Genomic DNA, 12,634 nt, shown 5'->3' with positions numbered 1-12,634 from the left:
ACAACATGCGGGTCAATCAGCCTCTACTTGAAGGCCACCAGGGAGAACCTGTTACCTCTCAACTAGGCCATTCTACTTTTGGATAGCTCTAATTTTTTGGCAGCTTGGTGCTGCAGTGGATAGAACACCAAGCTTGGAGTCAGGAAGACCCGAGTTCAAATCCAGCCTTAGACACTTACTAGCTATGTGACCCCGGGTAAGTCATTTAACTCTGCCTCAGTTTCCTCATCTGTAAAATAAGCTAGAGAAGGAAATGGCAAACCACTCCAGTATCTTTGCTAGGAAGACCCCCAAATGGGGTCATGAGGAGTTAGAAATGATTAAACAATAACAATTTTTAGGAGAATTTTCTTAATATCAAGCTTAAATTTGACTCTTTGAAACTTCTGCTCATTGCTTCAGGCTCTGACCTTTGGGGCAATATTGAAGAAATCTCCTCCCTCTTCCTCACTACAGCCCTTCAAATAATTTTTAATTAATTTATTTTGAATTATCAACAATCACTTCCATGAGCTTTTGAGTTTTAAATTTTTTCCCCCTCTCCCCCTCCCTCCCCAAGATGGTGCGCAATCTGATATAGCAGCCCTTCAAATAATTGAAGACAAACAATATGTCTCCCCCCTTGCTCCATCCTCTTAGTTTTCCTTTCTCCAGGTCCAACATCCCAGTTTCTTCAATGAACCCTCATATGACATGGACCAAGGCCCTTTGCCATCTTGGACACTCTCCAGCTCATCAATGTCCCTTGTAATGGTGGCCCTCAGGATAGAACATGATATTTCAGAATGAAGATTGCTGAGACCAGATATAATGGGACCACCATCTCCCTGTTCACCCAGCCTATGCCCCCTTACTGCAGCCCAGCGTTGTCTTACCCATTTCAGCGGCTGCATCACATTGTTGACTCACAGTGAGTTCCAATCCACTAAATCCCCCTAGATCACAAAGATCTTTGCTCTGAATATAAGTCCTTTGGTACTTTGGGGAGGTTCTTTTATGAAGAATTTATAGAAAGATATGGAAAAGAAAGTTTAAGTCCTTCTCCACCCTCTTGGGTTGTGTGACTCTAGGGAAATCCTTTCACAGCTCAGTGTACCCTGAGTGCCCTCTCTAAAACTGTAGACTGCTGATGCGAATCAGTGGATGGAGTTTCCAGACTGGGAATTCCTCCCTCCAACCCCCCAAGTCCCCTACCCCTGATGAAATCATAAGTCACAAGTCCTATCAGCCAGTTGGTCAACCAGCATTTGATTGCTTACTATATGCCCAGTAGTATCCCAAACACTGGAGAAAGGCAAAGCCTAGTCCTTGATCTCCAGGAGTGTACACTCTCATGAGGGAGACATAGGAATAGCTAGGTGTATTGATGATATATGTAGAGTAGATGAAAACAATCTGAAAGGGGAAGGGATTAGCAGCTGTGTGTGGGGGGACCTGGAAAAGCTTTCTGCAGAAAGTGGAATTTGAGCTGAATCTTGAAGGAAGCCAGGGAATAATATTGAGGTTGAAAATGAGAGGGTTGAGCATTCCAGGGATGGAGGACTCCAGTTCAAAGGCACAGGCGGGGGAGATGAGGTGCTGTGCTCAAGAAACTACAAGTATGCCACTGTAGTTAACTAAAAAATGAATAAGAATAGTTTAGATAAGAAGGCCAAGAAAAGGGTTTGTAATTTTTTCCAAGGGAATCCTCATATCCTTAAGACTGATACAGCAAAGAAATCACAGTAAAATCAGAAAGCAAACAGCCAACTGGCTGCCATACAGACCCCAGAGATATAGTTGATAGGGGCTATTCTGGGCAATGATAATTAGGCATGCCCATGAGGAAATGGTCAGCTTTCATCCACGTGACTCTAATTGTATTCATTTAGCAGATGTCCTATGGACTTCCATTTTATGAATCTACAGCCAGGTCCCAATTAGTGAAAATAAGGAATGTTCCCCAACTGATCACATTATTTGAATTGGCACTATATATTTCCATTGGGCTAAAACCATAGCCGTATTTTACGTAATTATAACTTCAAATAGTGAGAATTTGAGGCTTTACCATGATCTCATTTTAGAGAAGGATAATCAAGTTGGTTCATCCAAGGATTCTGTAAAGATTGAAGAAGAAAATCAAAGCCTTTGTGCCGACTGGATAACATGCTTCCCCTGAGTATGGGGCAATTTCTACCGAGGTTAATGGCATTATAGCTTCACATCTGAGTTAAATTGTTCTGCAATATATTTCCCAGGTTCCTTTGGCTAGTTCCATGATTACTTTTTTTTTTCTGTCCCTAGAATTAATGACTTTTCTCTTTCAAAACTTCTACCTGTTGAACATTTTCAAGTCAAAAGAAAAAAATTTAAAACCACCTCATTTAATTTTACTCTTAGCTAATTAAGACCAATTAAGTATTTTTCTTTACATATAGTTATGTAGGCATATATTAACAAGAACAACTTATGGATAATTGAAATGTACCTCAAAGAAAAGAAGCCAATCCCAAGAAGTATTTCAAGGAAAGAGTCTGGCATCAAATGTGTTTCATTTATCCTTGAGCTTTCCTGGACTGGAGGCTCAGAACCTCAAAGACCAATCTCTGAACAAAAGGTCTGTTATAAAATTCTCATGGAAACCTGGTTAGTCACTGGTCTGAACCTGACTGAACCTTCAGCTCTTGTGAACATTCAGAAGGTCCCCTGTCAAGCCTTTTCATGTTTGGGAGCATGCTTTTTTCCATCATCTTTTTCTTTGAGAGCAAAACTCTTTTTTTTTAGGCAATTGGGGTTAAGTGACTTGCCCAGGGTCACACAGAGCAAAACTCTTAAATGAAAACCCAATGACATGAGAGGATCATTAATGACTTGCTGTGGAAACTGTGGTGGTGGATGAGAAGCAAACAGCTGCCATCGAGGCAACTGGCCAATGGTGTTGAATAAGACAATTTGCCTTTGAACAATACACGCCTCTCATGTGAATCCTCTTCAAGCCAACTCAGAGGGCTGAGCCATGGGACCGGCATTCATTTCAATGGAAGGTGAAAAGACTCACTAGGGACCATTTCTCTTAGACCTGTGTTCTGAGGTCAAGACTAAAGGATTTGGAGGTAAAATGAAGGATTATGCTGGTAAAAATCAAACTCAGCCAGTTGTAGAGAATGAATTTGAAAAATCTCCAAGCCCTCCTTTACCGCAAATGGCACTTGCAAAGCCACACTGAGTTTTTTTTTAAACATAAATGAGCCAGAGACATATGGATTACATTTTCCCAGAAATACAGATGGCTTTAAAAATGAAGGAAAACTGCTAAGAAAAAACACACACTAGAGGGTACTGCAGATCCCAAATCCTTTGGGAGGTACTTTGAGATGTTTTGCTAACCCTAAATACTATTGTGTTTTCTGATCCTTAATAATAAATAGTAGTCTTCTGGATAGAATCAAATGCTTCTATGTTAATTTACCCCCACACAGAGACCAGGAAAATGTCCAGGATGACAGAGTTTTGTGGGATAGCAACTGCTTCTTTCTCTCTCCTAATGTTAGTAGCTAGCATTTATAAAGCACTTTGAGATTTGTAAAGCACTCTACAAACATTATCTCATTTGACTGTCTCCACAACCCTGGGTGGTATGTGCTATTATTTTCCTCATGTTACAGATGAGGATATTGAAGCAGACAGAGGTCAGGGTCATACAGTTAGAAAGTGTCTGAGGCTGGATTTGAACTCAGGTTTTCTTGACTCTAGGTCCAGTGCTCTGTCCACTGTGTCATCTAGCTTTCTCACTTAGCTCCCCAGCTCCAGAGGGTGGCACCACCTTGTGGTGGTCTGTTTATTATCTTTGAAACTAGGGCTATAACCTGCCATACAAACTATAATTCTCATGCCCAGTGGTCAGGACACTTTCTTCTCTCAATAGCATTGAGGATATAGACAGATTCTTACTCTGCAATGCTCCCTTTTGGAAACTCCAATAGGGACCACCAGTATTCTGTTTGCAGTCGTTAAAGTACCACCTTTATTTCACAGCATACTTAGAGAACGTTTTAGAATTCCAACTATATGTAAGGGTAAAGGGACCGTGCAGGGTGGGGGAGGGGCTAGTTCAGATTGGATGCTGAGATGAAGTGAGATGCCCATAGGTCATTGAACAGTTAACAAAAAGTGGTTTCTTCAGTTATAGCATAGAAAGCATACCAGTAAGGAGACACTAGCATTAACTATGGTAGACATGGCCTCCCTCACCTTCTTAGGGAAATGCATTTGGTCAACAGAAGTATATGGTAACTCTTGGGATGTCCACAAATCCTGAGAGCCCTGGACTCCTCTTGGATGGGACTTTTTAAACCTTTTGGATGACCAGGAAGCTATGACAATGTGGTCAGACTCTATCAGGAAACTGCATCAAGGGAGAATGTAGGTGAATCAGGTCCCAGGGACAGCTTTGTCCCTTTTTAGGTAAAATTAGTCTGACCCATGTTGGAGAGAGGAGAAAGAGAGGGGGAAGAATGCAGGGGAAACCCTAAAAGATACTAGTTCTACCAGAAAGGTGGGTCAGGGAAGTCTGATCAATGTGATGAGTCCTCAATTAAACAGAGCATGGTTCTTTGCAGACATCTGAGATGTAACTCCCCACGGAGGAGGGCATGTCTGCTGGTGCCTGCCTGGGTGGGTTGCAGAGACTGGGCCTGCTTCCTGAAGACTGGATGACTGAAGCTTAAAAGGATGAATTCGCCCTGTGCTCACCTTTCCTCCCCTTCACCCCACATCCTGTGATTCGTCAAAGTACAAAAAGAAGTAGTCGAACAGCTGGTGAAAGCTCTTGCTTTCACATTTTGAGAAGACAGATCAGCATAAAGTTCAGGGGACCAGTGGTCTAGGGGTGAAGAGAGAACCTGTGCACATACCCAGTTTCCATCCCCTAGGGGTAGGCAGTGGCATAAGTAGATAGGAGATTCATGTGCTTCCCCAAAAGGGGAATTCCTGGGCTTCAGGGTCATGATTTCTTTCTGCTTTCTCTTTCCCTTTCTGAGCACAGTTTGAGAGTTTGGAAAACTGAGAACTGAAAGGGAACTTTCCAAGCTCAGGAGTTCATATCCACCAGGGCAATGAGAAATTTCCTACAGAAGCAAATACATAGGTGTCCCCCTCTGTCTGATGGGGGAGAACTAACTGGTCTGAGTGTTGCTTCATCAGTAACCTCAAGTATGAAAGCTCCTCAGTTTAAGAGTTCAGACCCTGTACCTTCTAGAGAAAGATTATTGTTGTTTGTCCTTCATTCTTGAAGAGGACCATGACATCAGAAGGTGATGAAGGGGTTTTCCAAAGGTGATCTTTAGAGAAAGAAAAGTGTTGCATCCTTGAAGAACAAAGCTAGTGAGTTGCTCAGACAGGATGACTGAGAGAAGGATTTAACAGCCTCCAAGGCATATTTACCTACCAAGGGGACTCTAAACCACAGGGTTTAGATGGGTCTTAGGGAGACTGAATACGGTCGGGGCAAGGAGGACTCTCTGGAATGTCCAAGTGTTTTTTGCTGTCGAGGCAGTGCAGTGGTTAGAGCACTGGAACTGGAGTCAGGAAGACCTAAATTCAAATGTGGCCTCAGCTGCTTCCTAGTTGTGTGACCCTGGGCAAGTCACTTAATTGCTGTCTCAGTTCCCTCAAATGGGGATAACACCTGCCTCTCAGAGTTGTTGTGAGGATCAAATGAGATAATATTTGTAAAGTCCTATGTGCCCAGAACATAGTAGGTTCTTAATATATGCTCCCCTACCCCTTCCTTGTTCAGTTTCCCACGTAGGGGAGCTAATGAATGATTTCTGTGTCACGTTGTGGGTTCCTGTCAGTTCTTTGTACCTTTTACATTTTCTAGAAGGTCAAAATTATCCTGTGCCTGATTTGCATTTATTATCCACCTTGACAGTGGAGTTGGGTACCCTATTATCAACCCGTGGTGAGACATGAACTATATCATGATTAATTAGGAGATTTTTCTGGAACAAATTTAGGTGGGGGCAATGAGACAAGAAAAGAAACTGATCAAGTTTGCAGGATTGGACCTGATTCATGTAAGTCCAGAGTTTTGTGGGACCTTGGGCCACAGGTTATATATATACTATTTTTCTTAAAATTGTAGACTCAACAAATTTATAAGAATACAAGTCATTCCCCAATTGATAAATGGTTAAAGGACATGAACAGGCAGTTTTCAGATGAAGAAATCAAAGATATCTGTAGTCATATGAAAAAAAAATGCTCTAAATCACTATTGATTAGAGAAATGCAAATGAAACAACTCTGAGCTACCACCTCATACCTGTCAGATTAGCTAATATGACCACAAAGGAAGATAATAAATGTTGGAGGGGATATGGGAAAACCGGGACACTAATGCACTATTGGTAGAGTTGTAAACTGATTCAACTGTTCTGGATAGCAATTTAGAACTGTGTCCAAAGGGCTTGCAAACTATGTATATATACCCTTTGATCCAGCAATACCATTACTAAATCTGTATCCCAAAGAGATAAGGGGGGGGAAGAGAAAAAAAATCTATTTGTACAAAAATATTTAGAGGAGCACTTTTTTTGGTGGCTATGAATTAGAAATTATTGGGGAATGACTGAACAAGTTATAGAATATTATTGTGCTATAAGAAATGACAAGCAGGATGATTTCAGAAAAACCTGGAAAGATTTATATGAACTGATGCAAAATAAAGTGAACAGAACCAGAACACTGTATACAGTAACAGCAATATTGTATGATGAACAACTGTGAATGACTTAGCTATTCTCATCAACACAATGATTCCAGACAATTCCAAAGGACTCATGATGAAAAATGCTGTCTGCCTCTAGAGAAAGAGCTGATTGGTCTGAATATAGACTGAAGCACATTGTTTTTTGCTTCTTTTTTGTTGCCATTGTTGTTATTCTACTTTCTTTACACAAAATGACTAGTGAGGAAATGTTTTAAATGATTGAATGTGTATAACCTATATCAGATTACTTACCTTCTCAGGGAGTGAGGAAGGGAGAGGGATAGGGATAGAATTTGAAACTGAAAATTAAAAAAAAACCCAATGAATGTTAAAAATTGTCTTTACATGTACTTGGGGGAAAATTAAATATTTAAAAATTTGGTATAGTGGGAAAAATGAAGTTATAGACTCAAGTTGGGAGGGTCTTTAGGCCATCTAATCCAACTTTGCCTCCAATGTAAGAGTAGAGCCTCTGCCCAAATACTTCCATCTAGTGATGGGGAACTCAATTATTTGAGAAAGCTTTATCTTTTATCTCATAATTCCATTTTGGGAAGGTTGTCTGCTTCCTAATGACATTCAGAGATGCACCTTGAACTCTTCATTAAACTACCTTATTGCAGGATGGGAAAAGCTCACTCTAGTAATTGGTATAGGTTTTCATGTTAGTTTCCATTTCAGAATTGTAATTCCTGACTTTACCCCTCTATTTGGGGGCTATGTCTTACTTTGGGGACCTCTAGGATATGTCATCGAAGAAATATGACTTTAAAAAAAGAAGATGGGTTGGTGATATAGTGAGAGTGAGAATAAAGGATAACGACTGATATCCTCATGAAAGTTAAGAAGACACGAGGAAGGTTTCCACATGTTGAATTGACTCCCTCTGGTGAACCTATAGAAAGACACAGACAGGGTTTGCACAAGATGGAAAGGCATGGGTGATTTGTGATCTGCATCATTAGAGGGAGTGCCCGAATCAGTGATGTAATAGACACATTGAAGCTCTGCCTCAATTCCCTATAATTTTGAATTACCCAGCTTTACCCAATAGCAATTCAACTTTCTTCATTACTGTGATCATATGATCAAGGAACAGGAACTTTCTAGTGGTGTGGAAACCAATATTATTTGTTTCTCTGTGGCTAGATTTTGGGGTGATTTTGTTTCCAATGGCAAATTTTGTTTTCTTTCTTCTAATTAAATGGCCCTTGGGCCACATTCCCAGGACAGAGTGGGTATTTGCGGCAAGGCCAACACAACCAAATTCTGATTGTGAAATTGTTTTTAGAAATACCTTCAGGCGGCTCATTTTAGATATGATTTAAAAGCAAACAAATGACCAAAGAAAACAAAACCAGAAAATACATTTCCCCAGGGGAAATTGACTCCGTTATATATTCCCAGGGTCCCAGAGCATTTCAGATCATTGACCTGAACCAGTTGTAAGTTATGGCCCTTGCTGGAAGTCCAGGTTCAATCCAATCCAACAAGAATTTATTCAGCCCATACTATGCACAAAGAACAGTGAGTTCCTACAATATAAGAGTAGAAAGTAAGCTCACAGAGGGCAGGTACTTTTTCATTTTTGTCTTTGTTGCATTAGCTTGTAGCACAGTGCCTAAGGTGTACATGCTAGGTGATATGCAAAAATTGACAGAATTAAAACAATTCCTGTCCAAAGCATACAGATCTCTGCTCATGGCTATAGTCGAAGGAGTGTCAGCTCTGTAGTCAGAGAATTTGGGTTTAAATCTCAGTTCTATTACTCCACTGCCCTTTTGACCTTGGATAAGTCTCCCTGGGCCTCCTGCACCTCACCTGTAAAATGAGGAGGTTAGACCCATAACCCTCGAGGTCGCTACCAGTTCTAAATTCATGATTGTAGCCTAAATCCTTCCTTTTTCTGATTCAGTGATAGGAATAGAGATCAGACCTGTGCTTTCACTGTTATATATGACTCCTTGAAGAGAAAACTCTCCACTAATGCAGGACTTACAAAATGAAGGAGCCAACAGCTTCTCTGCAGCTCAGATGGTTGCTCAAGGTGCTGGCCCAGGGTGGAACAGTAAGTAGCAAGTCTCAGAAGCTGTGCTTGGTCTCAGCTCCTCCTGGCTCCAAAGACTGAAGCTCTCACTTCCAAATAAAGGGACATCGAAATACAAACAAGCCAACAGCTCCAAAATAACATTTGGAGGAGTTAATTACAAGGGTTCGTAAACATGTGAAGTACATTTTTCCTTAATAATTCAAAAGGATTTAAAAAATGCATTTATTTATTTATATTTAATTTTTGGGTTTGGGGATTTGTTTTTAAGGAGAAAAAAAAATCACTGGAAGACCCGGGCTTGGACTGTGAAAATCTCACAGTAGTTGAAAAAGAAATTTGTGTGAGATATTTGTCAAAGCCAAATGCAGCCACACTGGCCAATCCCTGCAACTGACCATACCCTCTTCCCAGTCCAGGGAAGCATGTATCCTTTCAGAGGGATAATAAAGTCTGGGCTGTTTCACACCAGCCAGAGGAGAATGGAGCTTACCTCTGAGGAAGCTTTACTCAGTCCTCCCAACAGGCTCTCCTACCTCTCTGGCCCTGTGAACCCTTTTAGAAAGCCTGTCCAGGGAAGAACAATATAATATTCAAATAGAGCAGACCCCAAAGGCTACCGTGGTAGTTGTAATCTGTAGGCAAAGATTTAGCTAATGTGAAACAGAGCAAAGACCTTGTTTAACAAGTGAATTATGTATTCCCATCCACGAACACCTTGGCCTGGTGTGAGCCTCTTGGCCCCAGGCAGTCCCATAATGAATGCCACCTCAGACCCAGCCTGATAGCCCAGCTCTCTATAGCACCTTTGTCCTGGGAAAAAACCCATGGACCTTGAAGGGCTTCGTGCAGACCAGAACAGCAGGTCACTGCGTATGAGGGCGGATTGCAATTATTGGCAAAACAAGACCGGACAGTTGTTCCCGCCTTTGTACACAGGTGGTTCCTTGACCGCTAGTGAGTGTTTAAATGGAATTAATTGGCTACTAGTGGGATCATTTCAACAACATTCGTAACAGAGACTGGGGAACGTCCAGCATCTCTAGTGAACAGGGCTTATTAGCATTTCTATGCTCAGGGGAGCAACATATGAAAGCTTAAGCTACTGCAAAGGCCATTATTAACCTCCCATCAACCTTTCTAAAGGACCTCCCCTTACTCTGTTGGATGAGACTTGGTGGCTCTTTTGTAAGGTTCAGTCATCTTAATTGGGCTCTTTTCTTAGTAGCCAAGATGACTAAGCCTTGGTGGATTATGGGAAAAGATTACTTTGGGTGATTCTGTGAAAATTCTCATTTTATCAACAGCAAAGTATTTCTTCTTCTCTTTGGAAGAGAGGTGGTGGGCTATGGATGTAGAATAAGGCATACATTCTCAGGCATGGTCAGGCGTTGGTTAGTTTTTCTTAACTATACAGCCTGATTACAAGACGATAGAGTTAGAGCTGAGAGAGACCTCAGATGTCATCTAATCCTGCCTCATCGTTTTACAGATGAGGAGATTGAGGCCCAAGGTGTAAAGTGTTGTGTCCACATTCACCCAGGTAGTAAGTAAGCAGCAGAGTCAGGATTGAAGCCTAGGTCTTATAGTTCCAGATCTAATGACCTTTTCACCATACTATGATGCCTTCATGGAGGAATCTATGAGAGTGAAAGATAATAGTTGGGAAGTAATAGCAAATTTTAAAAAAAGCATTAAAATGCTTACATTTTTAAAATAAAAATTCCTTATTATCTTAAAGCAAATTTCAATTACTCTATTTTGGTATTGGCTTTTGTGGTTATTTTAGCATCCTGCTAATGTAAAAAGGAATTTACAAACTAGAGGATAGGTACTGGCATAGAGAACTCCTGGGCAAGGAAACTCCCTCTACCAATATTTCTGGGCAGCTCAGTCTGAGCAGGGATCCTTGAACTCGGATGGGAAAATTAAAATACATCTTTATTTTTTGTTCATCCCAAACTGAAACCTAGAATTTCCTTACATTTATTTTATGCATTAAAAACATGATTCTGAGAAGAAGTCCATAGGCTTCACCAGACTGCCAAAGGACACACACACAAAGGTTAAGAACTTTTGTCTAACAAAGGTTCTCTGGAGCAGCAGAGGTTAAATGACTTGCTTAAGGTCATATAAACAGCATGGGTCAGAGGAAGGATTTGAACACGATTCTTCCTGTCTCTGAGTCAGCTCACTATCTTCTATGGTACACTACCTCTCAACACTAGGAAATATCAGTAAGCAGCTCTAAAATCTGTTGTAGCCAAAATGAAACACTCTGAATGAGAGCTCTAGATAATCTCTAGTTATACCAAAAATATAACAAAGTGACCTAGCAATATAAAGTTCAATACACACATGGGGCTCTCCCCTTGGTAGATGGAGATCTCTACTAGAATCTTGGGACTCCATCCTTAACCCCTCTCTAGTCAAATGTTATTATCAATGACCTGGGAGACAGCATTGCAATCAGTGAGCTTAATGAATTTGTTTGCATGAAGCTAGGAGGGATGGTCATGTGGTTAGATTACAGAATCAGGACCCAAAAAGGTTTTACCAGGCTAAAGCAATGGGACAATTTTAAAGAGATGAAGTTTAAGGGGAACAAAGGTAAAATTCTATACCTTGGGTTAAAGAAAAAAATATATGTACAAATAGAAGAGGCATGTCTAGAGACCTCAATTCATGTGAAAAAAAAGTCTGAGGGGTTTAGTGGACTCAGTAACAAACTGGTGTGATAGCCATCAAACTAAAGTAATCTTAGACAAGATTACCAGAAATATAGAACAACAGAATGTTAGAGTTGGAAATGTCTCAAGCAAGGGAAGCTATAATTTCACTGTACTTTTTCCTACATAGCCTACATCTGGAGTTTTGTGTTCAGTTTTGTGTGACATTTTGGGAAACACATTGACAAACTAGAGTTTGCCCAACAGAGAGTGGCCAGGATGCCACACTTTAGGAACAGTCCTGGTGCTGACACCTTGTTAGTTCAGCTTCAGTTATGGAATCCAATGAGGCACTCATAAGTCATTGAAGAGTTAAGAGTTCCATTTGGCTCTAACATAGCAAGGTTATGCAACGAGTATACAGTGACAGCCTCTATGCATGGCCCTCCTTGTCTCCATCTGGAAATATGCTTAGTTAGTGGGACAACTAGGTGGTGCAGTGGATAGAGCTCTGACACTTACTAGGTGTGTGACTCTGGGCAAGTCACTTTACCATTGCTTGCCTCAGTTTCCTCATCTGTAGTACCTACCTCCCACAGTTGATGTGAGAATCAAATGAGATAATTATAAAGTGCTTAGCACGGTGCCTGTCACATAGTAAGAGCTATGTAAATGTTAGCTATTATTAGGGCAGGATGTATTGATTCACATAGTCTTCAGACATCCAAGCCAGAGGGTCCCTGATTCCGTATGGATGGGACTTTTTACACCCTTAGGAAGCTGCATGAAGAGAGGCAGGGGCCAATCAGTTCCTGGGACAGCTTTGCTGCCTTTCAGGGAGAAGTAATCCCTGTTGCCAGGAAATGGAGGGGAGCCTGGTCCTATCAGCACATACAAGGATCATGGGCTAAAGAAACTGATTTGGTCAGAAGAGAAGACAAATAGGATATAAGAGTTATTGTGGAGTATTTGAAGAACCATTGTATGTAAAGAAAGATTGGACTTGTTCTGCTTAGCTCCAGAGGACAGAACTGAGTTAGATTTTGTATTACTATAGGGAAAACATACTACAATTTTCTAGAAGTGGAAGGAACTGTATTGGGAGGGAGTGAGCTCCCCTTCACTGGGAGTCTTTAAGCATAGGTCTGGGCTATCACCAGTCAT

Source organism: Phascolarctos cinereus, unplaced genomic scaffold (assembly GCF_003287225.1).
Source record: "Phascolarctos cinereus isolate Bilbo 61053 unplaced genomic scaffold, phaCin_HiC Scaffold_9;HRSCAF=440, whole genome shotgun sequence".
Lineage (NCBI taxonomy): Eukaryota > Metazoa > Chordata > Mammalia > Diprotodontia > Phascolarctidae > Phascolarctos > Phascolarctos cinereus.
This window is presented reverse-complemented; position numbering follows the sequence as displayed.